General features: G+C 37.4%; 1 protein-coding gene across 13 annotated transcripts in view; it reads left to right on the top strand.

Moving 5' to 3' along the window:
• Positions 1-21,632, top strand: part of Cntn5 (contactin 5) — a 1,270,553-nt gene that overhangs the window by 357,918 nt on the left and 891,003 nt on the right. The window contains exon 1 of one of the 13 annotated variants that reach the window (XM_006509870.4): positions 1,837-14,753. The exons of the other annotated variants lie outside the window; for them this stretch is intronic. The gene's annotated coding sequence lies outside the window, so the exon portion shown is untranslated. Of the gene's footprint in view, positions 1-1,836; positions 14,754-21,632 lie in introns of those variants that run through there. 13 annotated transcript variants of the gene reach the window in all.

Raw genomic sequence — 21,632 nt, 5'->3', positions numbered from 1 at the left:
TCATTTCAAAGGCCACCTGAAACTAATATTTGCCGAAAACAAATGACCCTACCATGAATAGCAGCTGCATTTAACTTGCCCCATCTACCACATCTCAAGGTTATAAACTATAAATAGTATTCAAAGAACATAGGCTAATATTTTAACCCAATTTGCCACCAAATATTGGAAAAAAATAACAGAACATACCTAGATATTACAAAGATTATATTATATAATTATAGTTAATTCAATATGCAACAAAATATCCTAAAACATTGACTTAGAAAATAACAATACAGTGATGAATAAGACTATTGGAGATGTATTTAGATAAATAAAATACAGTGTCTAATTTTGGTTTAAAATTTTCTATAGTAAAGTACATTCTTACTAAAAGAAACTTTCTCAGATAAGGCCAGGTGTGAGTCTTGAAACCCAGAGGCTTTCACACTGAAATCTGAAGCCAACCTAAGCCCACAACCACTAGCACCAAACTAATACCTTCAAACAGGGTTCTGATACCCTGTAATTATCAGAAAATTACCTCTGCATAAATCCAGAGAATGTGGGAATTCTACTAAGTGTACAGTATGGTGTGAAAACTAACAGAGTGAAAACCAGCACCATGTAGAAAGAAAAGGTCCCCCACTCAAGCCAGAGCCACACTCGAAGTCTCTGTTGTGGCAGTGAGTGTAGACCTGTGCATGAGAAAGACAGGGTTGAGCTATGGCTCTTCAGTGTATCTGGTCCTAGATGACTAACCTCCTGGGAAGTGCCACAGGTATGTATTATGGTAACAATAGGCCTGGGAGAGAAGCCTGCTCATTCATGATGGCTGTGCCTAGATCCAAGCATAATCCTATAATGCCTAAAGTCAGGTCAGTGATGGTGAACTGGGAATCCTGGCCTACCCTAGCCCCAAAACCACTCTGATAGAGATGTTTTAGTTTCTCTAGACATTCCGCTAGTTCACTTTGAATAGTACAACAACTGAAGGTTTGAAAGAAATTTGGGTGTGACTTCCCTTCTAGTTCTGCAACACTGCCAACACAACAATAGAATGCTTTTGGTAAGCTTAAGACATGGACACTGCCATGCACTGATTTAGTGGAAATGAGGGTAGGATAAGTCAGATAAAGAAGTTCATGCATGAGGGAAGACCAAGTCCTACTCCATGCAATCACAAAAATAGCAAATGGTAAGAGGAAAGATGGGAAGGTGACCTCTGGCCACACATGTTCTCACATTCAAACATACACACACATATGTGCGTGGGGTGGGAGAGAGAGAGAGAGAGAGAGAGAGAGAGAGAGAGAGAGAGACAGAGACAGAGAGAGAGACAGAGAGAGAGAGAGACAGAGAGAGAGAGACAGAGAACGGCTGGAAGAAAAAGGAAACAGCATATTAAGGTTTATGACTGTTCTGATTTTCCACAAAACCCCTGCAGTCCAGAAGAGAATGGCATGAAGTTTTTACAACAGTAATGAAAAAACAAAACAATTAAGAATACTGTACCCTTCAAACCTACTGTTTAGAAACCAGAACTCATTGACATTCTTTTCTTACTTTTTATTTAATTAGATATTTTCTTTATTTACATTTCAAATTTTATCCACTTTTCCCATTTACCCTCTGAAAACTACACATTACATCCCCCCTCCCCCTGCTCACTAACCCACCCACTCCCACTCCCCTGCCCTGGCATTCCCCTACACTGGGTCTTCGAGCCTTCACAAGACCAAGGGCCTCTCCTCTCACTGATGTCCCGCAAGGCCATCCTCTGCTACATATGCGGCTGGAGCTGTGAGTCCCTCCTTATGAACTCTTTGGTTGGTGGTTTAGTCCCTGTGAGCTCTGGCAGTACTGGTTGGTTCATACTGTTCTTCCTATGGAGTTGCAAACCCCTCCAGCTCCTTGAGTTCTTTTTGCTAGCTTTTTCATTGGGGAAACCTGTGCTCAGTCCAATGGATGGCTGTGAGCATTCACTTCTTTATTTGTCAGGCTGCTTAGCATTCTTAGCATAAATAATGTGTGAGAACACAGGTCCACCTGAACTACTAACAGGTAACAAAAGTTAGAGGTTCTGCAAAGTGAATGGGACATGAATGAGTAGAATGAAAACATAATAGGTATAAAATTTGCTGTTAAGAATGAGTACACACAGCTAACCACAATCCTCTAACACTATCAAAATGAACCTAACTATAGACACCCAGCAGAAATATCTCTAGAATACAGATCCGACCAAAATGAAGAATGGAATGTTTATGAAAATAGAACCCAAAGATAGCAGGAGTGGCTATAATTATGGAGTAAATGAATCTTTAATTCAGAAGTATTAGAAAGCAATAAGAGTCACTTAGTAATGATAAGGATAGCATTTCAGAATGACAATGTAGTAATTATAATACATGCACCAAATCCTAGACCACTCAAATATTCAAAGTGTATATTAGTAAGCTAAATAATATAGATGAATGTTTATTCAATAGTTTTAGGGAATTTGAACAGCCCATTTTCAGCAATGAAGAGATCATTCAGACAGAAAATAACAAAGAAACAGTGAAGTAAATTTGCATTCCAGGTAAGTAGACTACCAGACAACTATAGAATGTCAAAGGAACGCAGATTCTTTCATCATCATGTGGGGCATTCTCTAGGAGAGTGGGAAAACCTATAGAACATGATTTTAAGAGGTTGAAAAAAATGGAAATCATAATGAGTATCAGTTCTGCCCACAGTGCCTAAAAATAGAAATCAATAAGTGAATGAAGCTAGCTTTCTGAAGTGATCTGTAAATTATTATTAACTGTAATCATCTTGCTACAAAATAGCACCCAGAACTATATAATGATGAACTCATAGGTGTATATGATGTATATTATATGGTGTATGTATATGATGTATATGTCTGTGATGTGTGTATATGTTTATGCTTATTCATATTTATTAACTAGAGCTTCATCCCCATTGATCAATTGATGCTTTCCTGGTCCTTGTCCCTCCCTACTGTCCTTAGACTTATTTTCAATTTCTGTGACATTAACTCTTTTGGATTCCACATTGAGGCTCCTTGTCTTTCTGATTATGGCTTATTTCACTTTCTGTGTTGGTATCCGGTTCCTTCTATGCTGTGAAGAATTGCAGGCGTCATTCAATTTTATGGCTGAATAATATTGGAGTTTGTTCTCTTTTCTTTACCGGCCTTAACTGAGTGTCACCTTGGTTGTTTATGGTCTTTCCTGTTGTTATTGAGGCTACAGTCAACTCAAAAGGGAACAACGACCTCATTTCCCTTGTATATACACTATGGTGGGATGGCTATGCATTCATAAATAGCAATATAAAATAAAACATCCTTCATCATATATAATACAGTTCTACTATAAAAATGACAATTGTTTGGGAAGAACAATTTGTAAGAATGCACGCATGTGTATCCAAACACCACAAGGTACTCCATTTACACATACAATTTTATTCATGTATATATCAGTTTTAAACTATGTTGACTTTAAATATCAAGATGAGAAAAACCTTACTAAAGAAAGACCTTGAGCCAATGTGGAAAGAAGGACAAGTGTTTCTCATCATAGAAATTGACAATTGAAGAAAAGGCCATCAAGTATTTGGAAAAATAGCAAAGACACAATCTCAGAAACAAGGAAAGACAGAAAAGGGCTGGAGAGATGGCTCAGTCGGTAAGAGCACTGACTGCTCTTCCAAAGGTCTTGAGTTCAAATCCCAGCAACCACATGGTGGCTCACAACCACTCACAATGAGATCTGATGCTCTCCTCCGGTGTGTCTAAAGACAGCTACAGTGTACTTACATATAATAATAAATAAATCTTAAAAAAAAAAAGAAAGACAGAAAAGATGATGTAGGCATGGCTATGAGGAGCAGGTAGCAAAGACAAGCCAGGATCATATCAAAACCAGGAGACTGATCTTGCTCGTGGGTGTTTATTTGAACAAAAGTCACTGGCAATCAGTAATGTGTTGTATGTGTTATGGTTGACCTTCTGCCATACAAGGCAAGCTTTGTTGTAATCTCTTCATGGGTGAAAAGAGAAAGAGAGAGAGCAGACGTGTTCATAAAACTGATAAATTTCAGTGTGTTTGTATCCTGTACTCAGTGACACTTTTTGCCTGGGCTTTACAATTTGTTATTATGACACTGTTCACTTCTCTTCCTTCATTGCCTCTGTTCTTTAAATATCAGATTCATGCTAAAAATTTTAGGTTTTTAAGGTATAAAGGAAATATATGAACTTTTATTAGGAAACTAAATTATGTGCTGATAAAATATATGTACCTATTTATTCATATATGTGCATATATATATATATACATATATATATATATATATATATGCTTATATATATAAGCATTGTAGTTAGAAAGAAAACACATACACTGTGGGAAATAAGCCAAATACCTACAGAGACCAGTATGATTTGATTAGTGGGCACATGTTAAATTATAGACTAAAATACAGAAAATTGGTAAATAGCCGATAGGTACCCATCAAACTGTTTAATTAGTGAGAGATGAAAATGATTAAAAATTAAAATTACTTAAGCAAGTTCTGAGGCAAATTCTCATTTCTATTTCTTTCTTAACGAGTCTTTAATTAGCTGAAATTACATTAGGGGCGTTACGTGACTTCTATGTCTTTGCCAATCTGTGAAACACCCTTTTATTCACAAACTCTGGGTGTAAGTGGATAATGAAACTTCCTCCCCAAGAGAAAAGGAAATTATACTCAATTTAGTATTACTGAATATCAACTTGTGTATATTTTGGCTGAAGAAAATTAAAGTCAACAGCAAGCAAGGGAAAATTGGTTAGAAATATTTTACTCTCTTTGTTTCCATAATTCCTCAGCAAAATACTATGAAGGGCAAACATATGAAATAGTATGTCCTCAGTGTATATTTGTCAATTTAAACAGAGGAATTGTGATTAATATTAAAAATTTCACCTTCAGAATTTTAAATAAACTGTAGCACTGGTGTGTAAACCAAAATCAGGATTTGTTTTCACATTTCAGAATCTATCCATGATTACAACATACCAATGTGAGATGGTTTGAGCTAGCTGAAGATCTGGGAATAGTTTCTAATGGAAGATTCGGTAGAACAGATCAGATTTTCAAAACTGAAACACGTGGAAAAATCAAATGATATAAAATGAATATGGCTCTTTTCATTTTTTATGTTGTATTTCTATATAAAATGCACAAGAACCTAGTTATTTATAGTATGAAGTTCTCCATGATTGTTATTTCACACACATGCTAGAATCCAAGTGTCATGAAGAATCTTTTTCCAGTCAGAGCCTCACTTTACAGATACTGCCTAGTCAATACTCAAATTTTACAAATATTAATACTGTGACAATTCTTTTGGATGAAGCATATGTATAATAAATTTTATGCTGAGAAAAAAGATTCAGTTATACTTATAAAAATACTGTAGACTACACGTTAAAAAAGAAAGAAAGTATTTAATTGTAAGAAAGCATTCTCTGACAAGGGTATCCTGTTACAAATAGATGCATCCATCCATCATGGTAGTGGCTAGTTGTTGAAAGCCGGCCTGAGGCTCACAAGAAACGGGTATACCTGGGAGGCAAGCCTGGGCTGAAAAGAGAGGGGAAACTAGGCGGACGAGAGAAAAATGGAGCCAAGACAAGGTTCCTGATCCTGTTTAATGGCAAATGCGCTTATGAGGGAGGTGGGGAAGTGGGGGAGTCCATTCCCGCCAATTCATCCTTGGAGCCTGGAACCAGCTGCAGGTGGTGATGTACAGGATAGGGTGTAGTCTCAGGAATAGCTCAGGGGTCTCTCAGCAGGAGGAACAGCAGCAGTGGCTGAACAATAGAGTGATCTAGGGAGGAAGGCTCCACCCTAGGTAATCTCCTTAGTGGCAGCAAGGTCAAGGTCTGGCTCAGCCTGCTTCAGGCTGGGGGGAGGCTACAGCTAGTGCTCCACCTGAAGACCTCCTCTGGGCTTCACACTATAGATCCACCCCTCAATATCATATTACATCCAACACACCACCACTGAACCAGAACCATGGGAGGTAGCTCTTCACATGCTGGTACTATCAACATTATCTTCAACTGTCCTCAAGTGGAAGCATCCATGGTGATCTTCAAAGAAAATATTGTTAAACATGTTGTTAAATATGATTTAAGGTGGGAATGAATGAATTACTAAGCAATGGCAGGGAGCAGATGGCTCTTCACTGCATGTGGTTAAGGAAGGAAAGCCAATGTGAAGACACTATGTTTTAACTTCCTTTCCCTGGCAAACAACAAACAATAAATAAAAGTTTTGTCCTTCCCATCTCTTCTACTGATTTTCTTCTTCAAATTCTTCAGATAAATTTTTTTCATTACTGAAAACTGTAACAGAATAGATGATTTCCTAGAAGAAAAAAAAAGTCAGTATTTAATTTATACATTGTCCTAACATTATATACATGGTATAAAAAGGAATGTTTCTAGGCTAATCAAAAAAAAAAAAAAAAAAAAAAAAGGACTGGTATGGTGATGCATGCATAGCTTGCATAGCTTATACGCACGGCTTATTTTCATACCCAGTGTCATACACCATAACCATCAAACATTCCAGCATGAGAGCATGTTACATGTGTAGTTTTACATATACAACTTGTAGATAATATTTTCTATGTAAAAATATGTGAAGTAAAGCATAAAAGGCCATAGGATGGTCCATGGAATAATGTTTCTGTATTGTTGCAAACATATTAGATTTCAAGGCAATCTAAGATATTCTAATTTATAAGGCCCAAGACTTTTGCTTAGAGAAAAGAAACAATTCCTAGGTTCTGGAGAGATAACTCAGAGGGTAAGGAAACACATACTGCTCCTCTGGATGGTCCAAGTGTGGTTTCCAGCACCCAAGGCAGCTGCCTGTCACTCCAGCTGCAGGGGATTGGACACCGTCCTTTGGTCATGGAGAGCAGAGCACTGACTGCACATACCCATACACAGATACACACAAATATTTACAAGTATATCAATCTTCTCATGAGAACTGATTGTTTAAGAAAAAGATCCATTTATGTGATATGAAACCCTTTACCTTCGATCATTTAAAAGACATATTGATATATGTTGTACATTGTATCCTATTTTGAAGATTCATATAACATGAAAATGTATTTTATATTCATGTGGCAAAGAAATGTAGTTCTAGGCTAAATTTCTTTCTTTTTTCCTTCCTTCCTTCCTTTCTTTCTTTCTTTCTTTCTTTCTTTCTTTCTTTCTTTCTTTCTTTCTTTCTTTCTTTCTTCTTTTTTGTTGTTTTTTTTTGTTGTTGTTGTTGTTTTTCATAACAGGGTTTCTCTGTATAGCCCTGGCTGTCCTGGAACTCACTTTGTAGACCAGGCTAGCCTCAAACTCAGAAATCTGCCTGCCTCTGCCTCCCAAGTGCTGGGATTAAAGGTGTGTGCCACCACTGCCTGGCTTAGGCTAAATTTCTAACATCTGTGTAAACATGTCATACACACACACACAAACAAATACACACACATATGTGTGTGTGTGTGTGTGTGTGTGTGTGTGTGTATATATATATACAGAGAGAGAGAGATGTATAATTAAATGTCAATGGAGCAATGGAGTACTTCCAAAAATATGGCTGTCTTAAGAGAAATGTCCATTACTTTAAAATATATATACTAAGTAAATGGTTGTTGTATAAATATTGTTGGCAGATAATGTTTTTTAATTGTCAGTTAAAAAGTTAGAACAGGCTTCGGTACCTTTGACATTCAGTAGGCTTCTTAGATTATCTATACATACACTGGTTTACTTCATATGGTGGCAAAATGATGGATTCAGGGATAGAAGTTGATTTATAGGAAATGTGTAACTACTTAGCAGAATAAAAAAGATGTAATATAGGAAAGCCTAATAATAAACCATCATGGAGAAGCACACTCAACTATTGTCTCTTAAAAAGTTCCTATTTCCCAGGATTTATGCTTTGTGGTTCTGTCTGTTAGATTATGTTGCTCTCACAATAAACTTTTATGGCAATTTTCGTGCCAGGCGATCTTGTTCTTTCACTGAGCATTTGATACCTAGGAAGTATAAAGTACTGTGCCAGGGATGTGATGATTAATAATGTTATGTCCTCACTCAAGGCAGAGCAGAAAAACAAAACAAAACAAAACAAAAAAAACCACATTTGTAGGCAGATAATTACAAACAAGGTGGCAGATGTCTCTGCAGAAGTGTACAGTCTAATTCATTACAGAATTAAGTAAATTCAGTCCTGGTTGTATTTCAAAGTTTTAAAGGTAGAGATGGAAGGAGTGAAGATTTGTGTTTAGTCACAAAACATGCATTTCTCTCAATGAATGAAGTCAAGAGCCTTTCCATTAGTTCCAAAACTGTTACGGTTAAAGCAACGCCTTTGAGCAGCCCCAAGAATTATGTCAAAGGAGAAAAATGGATGAAAGTCTTCATGAATGTCTGGCCACTTAACTGGATTCTTCAGAGAGACTCCTTGTCAAAGGCCGTGGTTTTGTTTTGTTTTGTTTTGTTTTGTTTTGTTTTGTTTTTTTCTATGCAAGCGTTTTTTCTTGATCACTAGAGGAAAGAGTTCCAGAACCAGGGCTTGAGAGAAAGAGACAAAGACAAAGCCAGAATGAAAGCAAACAGCTGTGAGCTTTCCAAGATAGCATTACCCAAATCCTGCTTGATTCTCCCTTAGCCCCAATCAGCAAATTTCCCATTAGAAGGAACTTCATGATGTCTGCTGATTTGCAAAATACTGCATGAGTGATGCATGCTTTCCTTGCATAATTATTTTGTGTGTACATATGGCACACACTATTTTGAAAATGTACCCCTCTGTGTTCATTAAGCTACTGCTCACTCTGTTCTCTGATAATCATTTATAGTTCTTCATCACAGTTTTATTATTAGCAAAGTAATGAATCAGCAGTTCTACGCCCTTGCCTTTAACAATCTAGTCTTAGACATTTCAGAACAACAGAAGAGATTAATAGAAAACAAACACATTGCCCAGCTAGGTCTAGATTCTGAAAAAAAATTTACTACATTTCTCTTATTGTTTATGAATAAAAATGGTGCCATTAGGTTCCTTTGATAAGTGTTTCAATTATACTCTCAAAACAATAAACTTAGTTTTGAAACAATAAATGCTAAATTTACAATAAATCAGATCTGGGTGACATAAATCTATTTGCACATTTTCTATAGTTTAATGTAGATAGGTATTTTCGTCTAAGAATTGAGATATCCACATTAAATAAGTGTAGCTTTGGGTTGTAAAAGGCAAAGAAGAAATAAAATGTAGAAGAAAGTGTGAGAAGACCTGCATTGTTTCACTGAAGTTCCACAGTGTTTGTCCCTTGCAAATGAGCCAAGATCTCAGGAGCCTCCTTCATGTGAAGCCTTTTTTTGGTTTTGTTTTGTAAGGGAGCTCCTATATTGAGATTTATTTTTTTTATTAGGTATTTATTTCATTTACATTTTCAATGCTATCCCAAAGTCCCCCACATGCTCCCGCACCCACTCCCCCACCCACCCATTCCCACTTCTTGGCCCTGGCATTCCCCTGCATATAAAGTTTGCACGACCAATTGGTCTCTCTTTCCAGTGATGGCCGACTAGGCCATCTTTTGATACATATGCAGCTAGAGTCAAGAGCTCCGGGGTACTGGTTAGTTCAAAATGTTGTTCCACCTATAGGGTTGCAGTTCCCTTTAGCTCCTTGGGTGCTTTCTCTAGCTCCTCCATTGGGGGCCGTGTGACCCATCCAATAGCTGACTGTGAGTATCCACTTCTGTGTTTGCTAGGCCCCGGCATAGTCTCACAAGAGACAGCTATATCTGGGTCCTTTCTGCAAAATCTTGCTAGTGTATGCAATGGTGTCAGCGTTTGGAGGCTGATTATGGGATGGATCCCTGGGTATGGCAGCCTCTAGATGGTCCATTCTTTCTTCTCAGCTTCAAGCTTTGTCACTGTAACTCCTTCCATGGGTGTTTTGTTCCCAATTCTAAGAAGGGGCAAAGTGTCCACACTTTGGTCTTTGTTCTTCTTGAGTTTCCTGTGTTTAGCAAATTGTATCTTATATCTTTGGTATTCTAAGTTTCTGGGCTAATATCCACTTATCAGTGAGTACATATCGTGTGAGTTCTTTTGTGATTGTGTTACCTCACTCAGGATGATGCCCTCCAGGTCCATCCATTTGCCTAGGAATTTCATAAATTCATTCTTTTTAATAGTACTCCATTGTGTAAATGTACCACATTTTCTGTATCCCTTCCTCTGTTGAGGGGCATCTGGGTTCTTTCCAGCTTCTGGCTATTATAAATAAGGCTGCTATGAACGTAGTGCAGCATGTACTACTGGAGGATCCCACAATACCTCTCCTGGGCATATATCCAGAAAATGTTCCAACTGGTAAGAAGGACTCATGTGAAGCCTTCTATTTCAAGTTGTAATTACTCCTCAGCTTAGAGTTCAAGGAACAAGAACATTGGTTTGGTTTGAGAGATCCTGGGTCAATAGATAAGGATTTTAAACAGAAAACTTAAAGAATTATTAATCGAGCAAAGAAATTCCTTTAGAAACCCATTCAATATGTGTTTCATGCCATACATATGTCTCATAAGTAAAATAATATTAGACCTCACTAACGCTGCAGGGATGAAGGAGACACTTCGTCCATAAATGGGTGGCTGAAATTGGCATGTGTCATCCACCTGCCCACTCTTAACAACGACCCCTGAGCCAGGGTGAATCCATTACTCTGAATTATTTTACTTTATGAGGAAGCATGCCTCAGAAAAAAGAAACAAATTCTTTCAGAAATGAAGCTTTTAAGTATCATTATTTGAAATTATCTCAAATTGTACTCATTATATAATTGTATATATCTTGGATATATAATATTTAGGGCATTTATATAAAGTGCAGATATTTGGACCTTCTTGGTAAAAAAGAGATAAGATCCTTTAGGTTTTGGGTAAATTTTAATATAAATTTAAAAGGAGGCTGCAGTAAACCAAAATGGGTATATACCTCTGGCTTTATAGAGCTCTTTAGTATTTATTAAATATGTTTCTAGCAGCTACTATAAAATATGTGGATCTCCACTTCAGGATACTCAAATATTATTATTTCTAAGACTTTAATAGGTTGAGGATACACCTCAGTTGCATAAGTATAAAGACTTGCATTTGATACGGCCCACTTAAAAAGCTAGATCTCATGATAGCATGTGGTTATAATCCCAGCAAGGGGGCAGCAGAGTCAGTAGGTCCTGGGGGCTCTCAAGACAGTCTCCTTAAGCTCAATGTATATGTGAGCTTCATGTAGCAGTGAAAGGCCTGCCTGTAGACCCAAGGTGGCTGTTAAGGAATGGTGCCTGAGGCTGACATTTTTTTCTTCACAGGCATGTGCTCTCACATGCATGCCACGTCAGAGAAAGCTGACTTAACAGTGAGCAAAAGTTTGTAATGCTTACTTTTTAGTATCTCAACCTGTATCTCTATATCCATTATTCTCACCACTATTATCATCCCCATGGCTGTCAGCACTGGATGGTCGGCTGATGTACAGTATTCTTCACATCTAACGCATCCAATCTTGAGAAGGATCAAGAGAGTGAGTGCCCCTTTGGTTAAATTTTTCATAAGAATAAACCTAGCCAGGATGAATCGTTTACAAGTCCCCAGGTTCTTATCCCACAGTTGCTGTGATCTTAGCCCTAGTTCTCCCGCACACTGCCACCCTGAACTCTTAAATAAGTTTTCACAATAAAGAAAAATCAATATTGGGTATTTTAACCCATAGATTAGGCTGCACTTTGCTTGTCTTTTGATCCCAACACCACACACACACTCACATGCACACACATGCACATGTGTGTTACAGTGACAGATCAATTCTGAGACTCATTATACAATTTGTTTTTTCATAACTTCTTGACTTTTTATTTCACTGTCCTTTAAAGTGAAAGCTCAGAATCAGAATTACATATTCTTCTGATCTTCTGCAGGTAAATTGAGCTGTAACAGAGTGCCATGTAGCAGATACTCAGAGTTCAGTATTCACAGGGAGGCACACTGAGAATGAAACAAAGAAGCCCATGGTTGACAGCCACAAAACAACCCAAAAGCAAGTGGCATGAACAGGAAGATGTTTCGTTGTATGAAAAGTTGGTATGAAGGTGTTGCAAGGGACAAAATATTAATGGTCCTGAAATCCAGTTTTTCTTCATAAATATTAATTGTACTAACAAGATTATGTAATCCATGACTTTCTTTACAAAAATATTTTATGTTGATAAAAATTAATAAAGCAAAATATCTCTGTCTGAAAAAAATCCTTGTATTTATAATCTCGATCATTCTGCCAAAACCAATGATGTCTGTTTAGAATAAATTGATTTTTGTTTATGCATAAATTAAATGTCAACATATCTCTCACAAATCTACTTATGGCAAAACCAGACTCTGAGGCTAGGAGGCAGATTTAATACAAATGAGTGAGTGTTCCATTTACTCAACAAACAGATACAGTTGAAAAGCTTTAGTGATCCTGACTATGCCAATGTTAATTAGCTGATGTTTGAGAAGAAAGTCTCCTCCCCACTAACCACAATGGACAACAAAGCTGTTATGTATTATCTTTCTGTCTAGCTATGGTTTATAATGTATCAGTCCAAGTAAATAAAAGCTGTGAAAATGAGAAAGCATTTATTTTGCATTATTGGTGCTTCAGTGTGAATACACTGATATTGAATATTGCATATTCTGATTCTGCATATTAGAAAGATTTTGATTGTGTGAAATCACAAAATCACTTATGTTGATTGTATAGCCACCAAGTACAAGAAACAAGTCTAAACAGTACAACCCAAAGAGAACAGAAACAGATGCTGAGTAGTCCAAAAAACAGACCAAGAAACAAGCTTTTGGAGTTGGTGAAGTCAATGTGTACAGAGCCAAATAGGATGAGCAGAAGAGCCACAGGGGAGGCATGTCTGAGAGGTTTCCTCTACGAAGGTGTCACTTGAGCAAAGATGTCTGGGGGATGTGTTTAAAAGCATAGAAAAATGAGTCCTAAGCCCCCAGCACACAATACTCTTGCTTTCCTTGAGGTCTGAGAAGGAATCCTCATGTCTAGAGTAAGTGACAGAGGGAAGGACAGGAAGCAAAGAAAGAAATGCTAAGAACATTTGATTCAGGAGGAAGGCAAGCAACTAGGGGACTGCCAATACCTTTAATTTCATGTTAGAAATAAGTATTGTCAATTAAGAAAAACTCGGATGAAAGAACAAGACAATGCTATAACTCTCAAAACACTTGTTCGTCTAAGTTAGCATAGCAAAGCATAGGTAAAGTTTAGCGTTGATAACTCTGAGCAGCAGAATGTAGAGTGCTGAAATAAAATCATCTTGGCAGCTCCACTACTGAAAACAACACTATTTTGCAAAAATCTGGAGTAGTAAGAGGACAGGCAAGGTGCATGCTGAAGTAGGAAATGGATGTACCTAAACATTTGAAGGACTTTCCTACAAAATACATTTATTTCTGTTTTCAATGTGGTCATTATTTTTCTTTTTGAAAACTTAAGTTCATTAAAAACAATTTCAAGAGATATTGAGCCCTACAGAGTTGTATTGATTGATTGATTGATTGATTGATGGATTGATTTTGCTTTGTAGGTGTATCTCATCCAACATCCCAGTATCTATGGAATCTTAGAGACAGCCACAGTGGGGATAGTTAGGTGATGGAGATTTACAAAACACAAATTAGAATTTTATGTATTCAGTTTTTGCCTTTTGTGAGAGTCTAATAGATAAAACACTTGAAGCTGAGGGTACTATTGCTTATAGTTTACATACATTTTTCTGAAAATGATATTTCTTGTTTTTGTTTTGTTGCTGTTATTAGCTTGCTCTTACTAGAAATACAAATGTATTGAACATTCAATGTGACTTCATTTATGAAACTGTCATGTTGGCCATTTTCATTTTTATCGTGTTGTGTTGTTATATTCAGTTTCCCCCACAATTTCGATTACATTATATTTTAATCAACAAGCACATCTGGTTCATGGTTTTGAATAGTGTGATAGTACCTAGATATTATCAGGCTTAGAATGTTCTTATTTTATATGTTGGAGAACTCGGTTGAGCGAAATGGAATGCTTTATTTTTGCTGGAGTTCAAATCCATGGCTCTCTCTTCATAGGCTCTGCAAGCATTCTACCAATGGACTCCACTTCTCTCTTTGGTAGTTTTTGAGATGGGTTCTCTCTCCTGTGACCCAAGCTAACCTTGAAGTTATGTCCGTCCCTGCTTCTAATCCCTAAGTGATAAGGTCATAGGCAGATGCCAGTAAAGCAAGCAGAGAAGCCTGATAATAGAAAACGTTTAAGTTTCAACTGTAACGTCTATAAACTGCCACATTACACTAGCTTGAACTCTTCTTTAGTTTTTATAAAAAATACAGCCCTGTTACAAAAGTAATTTAAAGATTAAACAATATAAGGTTTCTAAGTAGCTCACGTTCAGCCTCTATATTCTTGCTACTTGTAATGCCGCTTGAAAACTCAATCTTGCAAAGGTTAATCCAAGATTGCATTTGTGATTTCTATATGACTTCAGGAAGAATATCAGAGTGAGCTGACAGAATCCTACTGGAATGGTCATATTGCAAGAAATAAATCATCTCTGGTTTCTGTATGGTAAGATATTTTTTTTTCACACACCAATCTGTGAAGTAAACAACTTTGTTAAAAAAAAAATCTGTGAGTTAGTTTCATTCTAAAGAAAAATAAATTGTGCAAACCACATATGTCATGTGCCGTAGACTGTTTTATGGCTATGTCTGAAGGTAAAAAAACAGAAAAAAAAACAATAAAATCAAGTGGTTATAAAGTCCTTAAAACCTACACTCAGGAGTTCTGTTAAACCCTATGAAGCAAAATGTGGAAACTGATACTCCAAATAGTTATCAGATGCAAGTGGTAAACTATCATTTACACATTTGATTCCTTCTAGGATAACAGTTTCCAGAAAAGGCTTTTCTAGATATTCTCCCCTCAACATTATCGCTTGCTATATAAATCTTACAACATCAATCAAAGATTCTTCATGTCTGTACGCAAAGATACAGGACAGGAGGCTGAGGTCTTCAAGACAATTGTAAGACCTTTCTTGGCATTCAGATGCATTTCTTCAGTGGCCATATTTTCTCTAGGTGTTTGTTAAGGCATGAAAAACTGTTGTAAGTCACATGGCCCCCAATGATCACCAAGGAGTCAATTCCAATGCAAGCACCTAAGGGCCTAGTTATGAGCTCGTGAGCAGGGATTCTCACCTTCGTGGTGGAAGCAGGTCAGAGTCAAAGCCTTGAGACTAGGGTATTTCTTGTGCTTATGCAATCTTGCATATTTTCCATATGGGAAATTCAGCAAGTTAACATTTTAAAAACTGCATTTCTGGCATAAACAAGGGGGCAAAACCACCCGACAAACAGGATGGCTAGGTTATCTATTTTCTGCAGGATGTCTTAGGCTATCTATATGTAGCTTGACCTAGCTGTTGTAGCTTGATTGGTTGTTGCTAAGGGAGAGGTTTCCATAGGATGGTTGCTCAAGTGGACTTTGTGGTTTTCTTCCTGGAATTGAAGTTTAGATCCTTTACACAAAATGGACTTTCTTCTCAAAAATGGAGTTGGTTGGGCTTTACACTGTTGCCTGTCTAGCCAGTTGTTATTAATGTTATTAATTAAACTGTTATGATTGTTATAAGGAAACTTTCTGATGTACTGTTACTAGGAAGCTTTCTCATGGCCTAGTTGATGGCATGTTCTGTCATGCTCTGAACTTTAGTGGTCTTCGAAACCAATAACAATCTACTTTTCATAGTCAGTCACAATAAGCTTGAACCAGAACTATCTTCCTGGCCACATTTCCTGTACCTGTTTATGATAAGCAGTCCTGTAATGTACTGCAACATAAAAGAGGCACCTGTGTTAATGCCATTAGAATAAGACTTCCATTTTGAGTATGGAACAAGTAAAGTTTTAAGTTCTGAAAACTTCACTTGGAATTGACATCCTGCTTGGCAGAAAGTGACATATACATGTGTAACTGACGTTCTGGTTGTCAAGGTAAGACATGAATGTTAAGCAAGACGAATGCCCCACCACAGTTGAACACCCTGACAAATGGAAACAGGATAAATGTACAATAAGACATGTTCCTAAGGAAATCCCCTAGCCCTAAGTCTTAATTGGCAAAGTAACTTGGCACAGAATTTGGTGGGTTTAAGGCTTAAAAGTTCTGTAGAATTCGGGCTTGGGTCACAGTTCAGCTTCCAAGTCTGGACTGTGTCCTTGATTGATCAGTCTTGGGGTATGCAATAAAAAAGCTCTGTTGGACTGGGATTGCAGCCTGAGTGATTTGTACAGTGATTCCCAGACCCCAACCATGTTTATATACAATGTCTTTGCTTCTCACTCCTGAATTTTTCATGTAGATATTATGTAATTAGACTCTTTACCGAAAGCCAAAATTAATTGCATATTGGGTTAGTGTGATACAGACCGGGCCCTCTGATTATTGGGACTTAGACTCGTGGCTTTATTCAGAAGCCAGTTTAGTTGCCAGAAGAATGAAAATACTCAGGATTTCTCAGTCTCATAGATTCTTAAAATGGACATGGTCCTGTCAGTAAATCTTACTCAAAACTCCTCTCCCCCTGGCCAGCAATGCCTTCTGAAATATCTGTTGAAGCAGATCAAGCAAAGGTAAAATGTCTCTATATTCCCTACAAACAAAGCCCCTGACAAAAGTCAAACCCCACAGCCTGTCAAGGAGACCAATTTGACCTATGAGTATTGTGCAAAAGTTAAAGCTTTATAGTTCAACCACAGAGAAATCATAAAGGCTTTACCACCTTGTCGGCTGTGACAATTTCCTTAAATGTGTTAATACAATGTGACCTCAGCTAAAAATGTGGACATTTGCATAATAAAGAATATTAAGCCTCTACACAGTATACTGCCTGGCAGTGGACACGGGTCAAGTCAACAGAAAATAATGCCCGTTCCCATTTTACTATGTACCCTTAACTGACGAGATCCTGGATAGGAAGCTAATATTTTAAAAACTAAGTAGCAACCCAGGGATGTGCTTTAAACTGCTCTGGCCATGAGCTGCAGGTTCTAGAGGTACAAAGAAATCCTGCTGCTTTGCCAGGGACTGTCCTTAATTTTGTAGAGACTGAAGGATATTTATTCATTGGTTGAAAGAATAATGAAATAAAAAGATACCCATCAGAAGTTGAAAGGTTTGTTTCACAGCATTTAAATTTGTGTTTTACAAATAGACCTGATTCTGTATGTCTGAATTAAATGATGGTTTCTGCTTTGATCCTCCCACAGCTCTTATGCTGGAACCATGCTGTGCCAAGAAAGGCTAATTGGTTGTTTTAGCTTATTAGGACCAGGAAGTGTTAAATACAAAGCCCATCAGCAAGGGAATTAATGAAAATACTAAGCTAGAGCTATATGGACTGGAGCTAATGAACAGTATACATCACGCTCCATTTTAAAACAGCATCTTTTACTTACAGTAGAATTGATTCAGTCATGGGATCAGAGGAATCAGCAGAAAGTGAAATCAGTTTCTGGGAAAATATAAATTGGCAACTAGGCAAAGTGTTCTGTTCCTCAAATTTTGCATTGTGACAGTTTCTTGACAATTTAGTAATTGTGTACATTCTTCTTCTTTAATACACAAATAATTGGCTTACATAAATACCTCATAGAGGCTATCGTCTTTATTAATTCTATCAATATGCAGCATGCACTGCACAACAAACATGCAATCTTTCCCGAATGTGTGATAATGAGGAAAGCAGAAGTTTCTCTAGGCAGACTGGCAGAGCAACAGATAATTAAGATAAAGGAAAGTAAGAGGCACACTCAGGATAAGTCTAAGGCTTGGAGACACAGCCATGTGTCGAGTTAGAAGACTATTAGGCCGACTTAACACAGCCCTCTCTTAATTATAAAGTCTCTGCTATGAATCTCTACAGACTGCTTCAGTTTGATTGAAAGTCGCTTTTTGATGAATCCTGTACACTAATCATTCGGGCTCTTGTGATGAGAAGAAAAGTCCAGTGATGGATACTAATTCTAGAAAAACAAGTCAGAAAATATGAAGAACTATTTCTCTCAAGTAGGTGTGTCAACTGTCACAGTGTAGATAATCATTTGTTTAGCATTAATATAAGCCTAAGACTTTTTGTAAATTTTAGCTTGAAGAAAAATCTGAAAGGCAGTTCAGCATTAATGATCGCTCCCATGCTGTTCTACACTGACCTCTCCCTCCCCTGTGGCCTGAAAGTGAAAAATACTCAGATTCACATAGAAAAAACTTCGGTAATGATCAAGCTCTATTTTTTCCATAAATGTGTTTTTTTTTTAATTTCTTCTGAATAGAAATGCAAATAAATCTATTGAGCACATATAGACTCAAGAAGACTGTCACTAGGTTTCAACTTAACTATTTTAGCCCAGGGGGAAATGAAGAATTAGAACAGTGGCTAGTACGAGATGTCCAGTGCATATAATTCATCTGGTAAACATTGACAGGTTACCCCTCCAATTCAAGAACACAGGTAGAAGTTCCTAAAATACTAGAAGAGATTCTTTAAATGTTATAACATTACACTATGGCATGATATAGCATGATAATATTTCTTTATATGTATATTTTATTAGGTATTTTCCTCATTTACATTTCCAATGCTATCCAAAAAGTCCCCCATACCCTCCCCCACCACTCCCCTACCCACCCACTCCCACTTTTTGGCCCTGGCATTCCCCTGTACTGGGGCATTTAAAGTTTGCATGTCCAATGGGCCTCTCTTTCCAGTGATGGCCGACTAGGCCATCTTTTGATACATATGCAGCTAGAGACAAGAGCTCCGGGGTACTGGTTAGTTCATAATGTTGCACCTACAGGGTTGCAGATCCCTTTAGCTCCTTGGGTACTTTCTCTAGCTCCTCCATTGGGTGCCCTGTGATCCATTTTATTGGTTGGTTTTTTTCTACAAGTAAATGTTTATAGAATGTCTGTTGCACAGAAGGTATTATGTGAGTATCTGTAGACACAGAGGTAAACAAATATTGTGACTTTCACTGTACAATAAATAACAAATAATTTTTAGTGGTGAATGATTTTGAGACCATTGCAATGTCCGGGGCTCCAACTTTATCTCAGGCTTCACAAGGAATGGAAGAGAGAGAGAGGGTGGGCTCTTTCATTCCTGCTGTTATAATAGGAGCTTAGAGCATTTCCTTTCCCCCTCTTCTTAGACCTTAGCCATTGCCCAGTGGATTTCATTTTCATTGATACCTTTAGTGTGGGGTGGAGAGATTGCTCTGTAGATTAGAGCAGTTGTTGATTATGGTTACTTTTCTGATGCTGTGGTAAAACACTATGTCCAAAGCAACTTTAAGAAGAACGAGTTTATATGGTTCTAAGGTATAAGAAAGAGTCCATACACTATTGTGGTAGGGAGACTAACAGCAAGCAAAAAGAATGGGACAGGGACTAGACTAGATGCTAAGAGCTCATATCTTCAACCACAAGCTCTGTAACTTGCCCACAGCAGCATACTACCCCTAGCAAGGCCACACTTTGGAAACCTCCCCACACAGCAGGATCAACTGGAAATAGAGTGGTTCAGATGTCTGAGACTATGGATGGCACGTCTTACTCAAACTACCACAGTGCTAAAGCATAAAGACCCCTGTTTGGAATCTTAGCACCCACATAAACCCAGGTATGTGTACATCTGTCACATCAGGATCAGGTTTGCACACACATAAATCTAATTATTCTGATTTGCAAATAACATGCTTGAATATGAAAATAATTTGCAATTTTATGATTTACTATTACCCAATTCTGGAATTTTTATACTCCTTAGTGAATTTCAGGTTTCTGAATATTTTAAGTTTTATAAATGTGTATTTTAGAGTAGTTTCTGTGTAGTATTTTTAGTCCAGGAAAATCATCTCATAGGACTGTGTACTTTGTGAGAATGACTCACGAATCTAAGTCAACCTTCAAGTTTCTTCAAAGGTGATGTGCAGCCTTATTCACATTGCCTGTTAGAAACATGTCTTTTAGCAGAGAGAATAGCTGCCATAGAAATGGTGCAAATAAATCAACAGCTTATCGTAGATTTTTACATGCATCAGAAATTTTCAGCGTCCAATTTTGTGGTAATAATGTCATCCTGAAAAGAACGGCAGCTGTCTATTCAGGAGTGTTCAATCTCCACACGATAGGAATAATTACCTTCTACCCCTCACGAGGTAATTGCCTTTTGATTGAGGTCATCAGAGCAATCAAGTCGGCTTGAGGTAGAAATTTAGAGTGGGACAGGAGACAAAGAAAGAGTTATGAACTGAAATTTAAAAGGAGAACAAGAAAGAAGCTTAATTTATTCCTAATATTTTACTGCACTGTAATAATTTAAATAGTGGCAGTCATTAAAATCACTGTAATATGCCACCTAAGTTAATTGGTTTGATGGTTTTATTTTTTTTTGGTATGAAAAACTAAATATTTTAAGCATCTGATTAGGATCATTAACACAGTTGTATGAATGACAGCTCAGTCTAATTTAGCCTACAGCCAGTCATGCATACATAGCAATAGGAACAGCAGTTCCAGGTACTGGGACAAAATACGGAAAGACATTTCATCTCATAATTAGAAAGCAAAGCACATCTGCATTATTTCAGATTTCCAGAGGGTCAGAGAAGTATTTAAAATACTGGAGCAGTGAAGAAGAAACCATTGATAAAGTGATAAATGAAGGTGTCCTCCATGTAATGTGTTTGAAATGCTCAGATAATTAGAAAATTAAAGGGTAACGTTGTAGCTATTATGTTGCACACACATGTCAGGGTTGAAATATTAGGGTTAAAACAGCAAGGTTGTGGTCTCACAACAATGTACATAAGAGGACTTGCATTAGGGTATAAGATATTCAAGCTGATCAGATTAAAAAGCACAAGCCACTGAGGTAAACAAAAGAGTCAGTCTTGGCAGACTCTGGTTGGCTGTTGCAAGATCCTATGGAAACTCAAAGTCAGTGTTGTCTTTTCCCCTAGTAAACATCTCAAGGAATAGTAATACAGTAACATAGCACAGCAAAGCTTGTATCCTGTGTTCAAGGCATCATCTCAAAGAATAGTAATACAGTAACATAGCACAGCAAAGCTTGTATCCTTGTGTTCAAGGCATCATCTCAAGGAATAGTAATACAGTAATAGCACAGCAAAGCTTGTATCCTTGTGTTCAAGGCATCATCTCAAGGAATAGTAATACAGTAACATAGCACAGCAAGGTTTGTATCCTTGTGTTCAAGGCATCATCTCAAGGAATAGTAATACAGTAACATAGCACAGCAAAGCTTGTATCCTTGTGTTCAAGGCATCATCTCAAGGAATAGTAATACAGTAACATAGCACAGCAAAGCTTGTATCCTTGTGTTCAAGGCATCATCTCAAGGAATAGTAATACAGTAACATA

This window comes from Mus musculus, chromosome 9 (assembly GCF_000001635.26).
Source record: "Mus musculus strain C57BL/6J chromosome 9, GRCm38.p6 C57BL/6J".
Lineage (NCBI taxonomy): Eukaryota > Metazoa > Chordata > Mammalia > Rodentia > Muridae > Mus > Mus musculus.
This window is presented reverse-complemented; position numbering and strand designations above follow the sequence as displayed.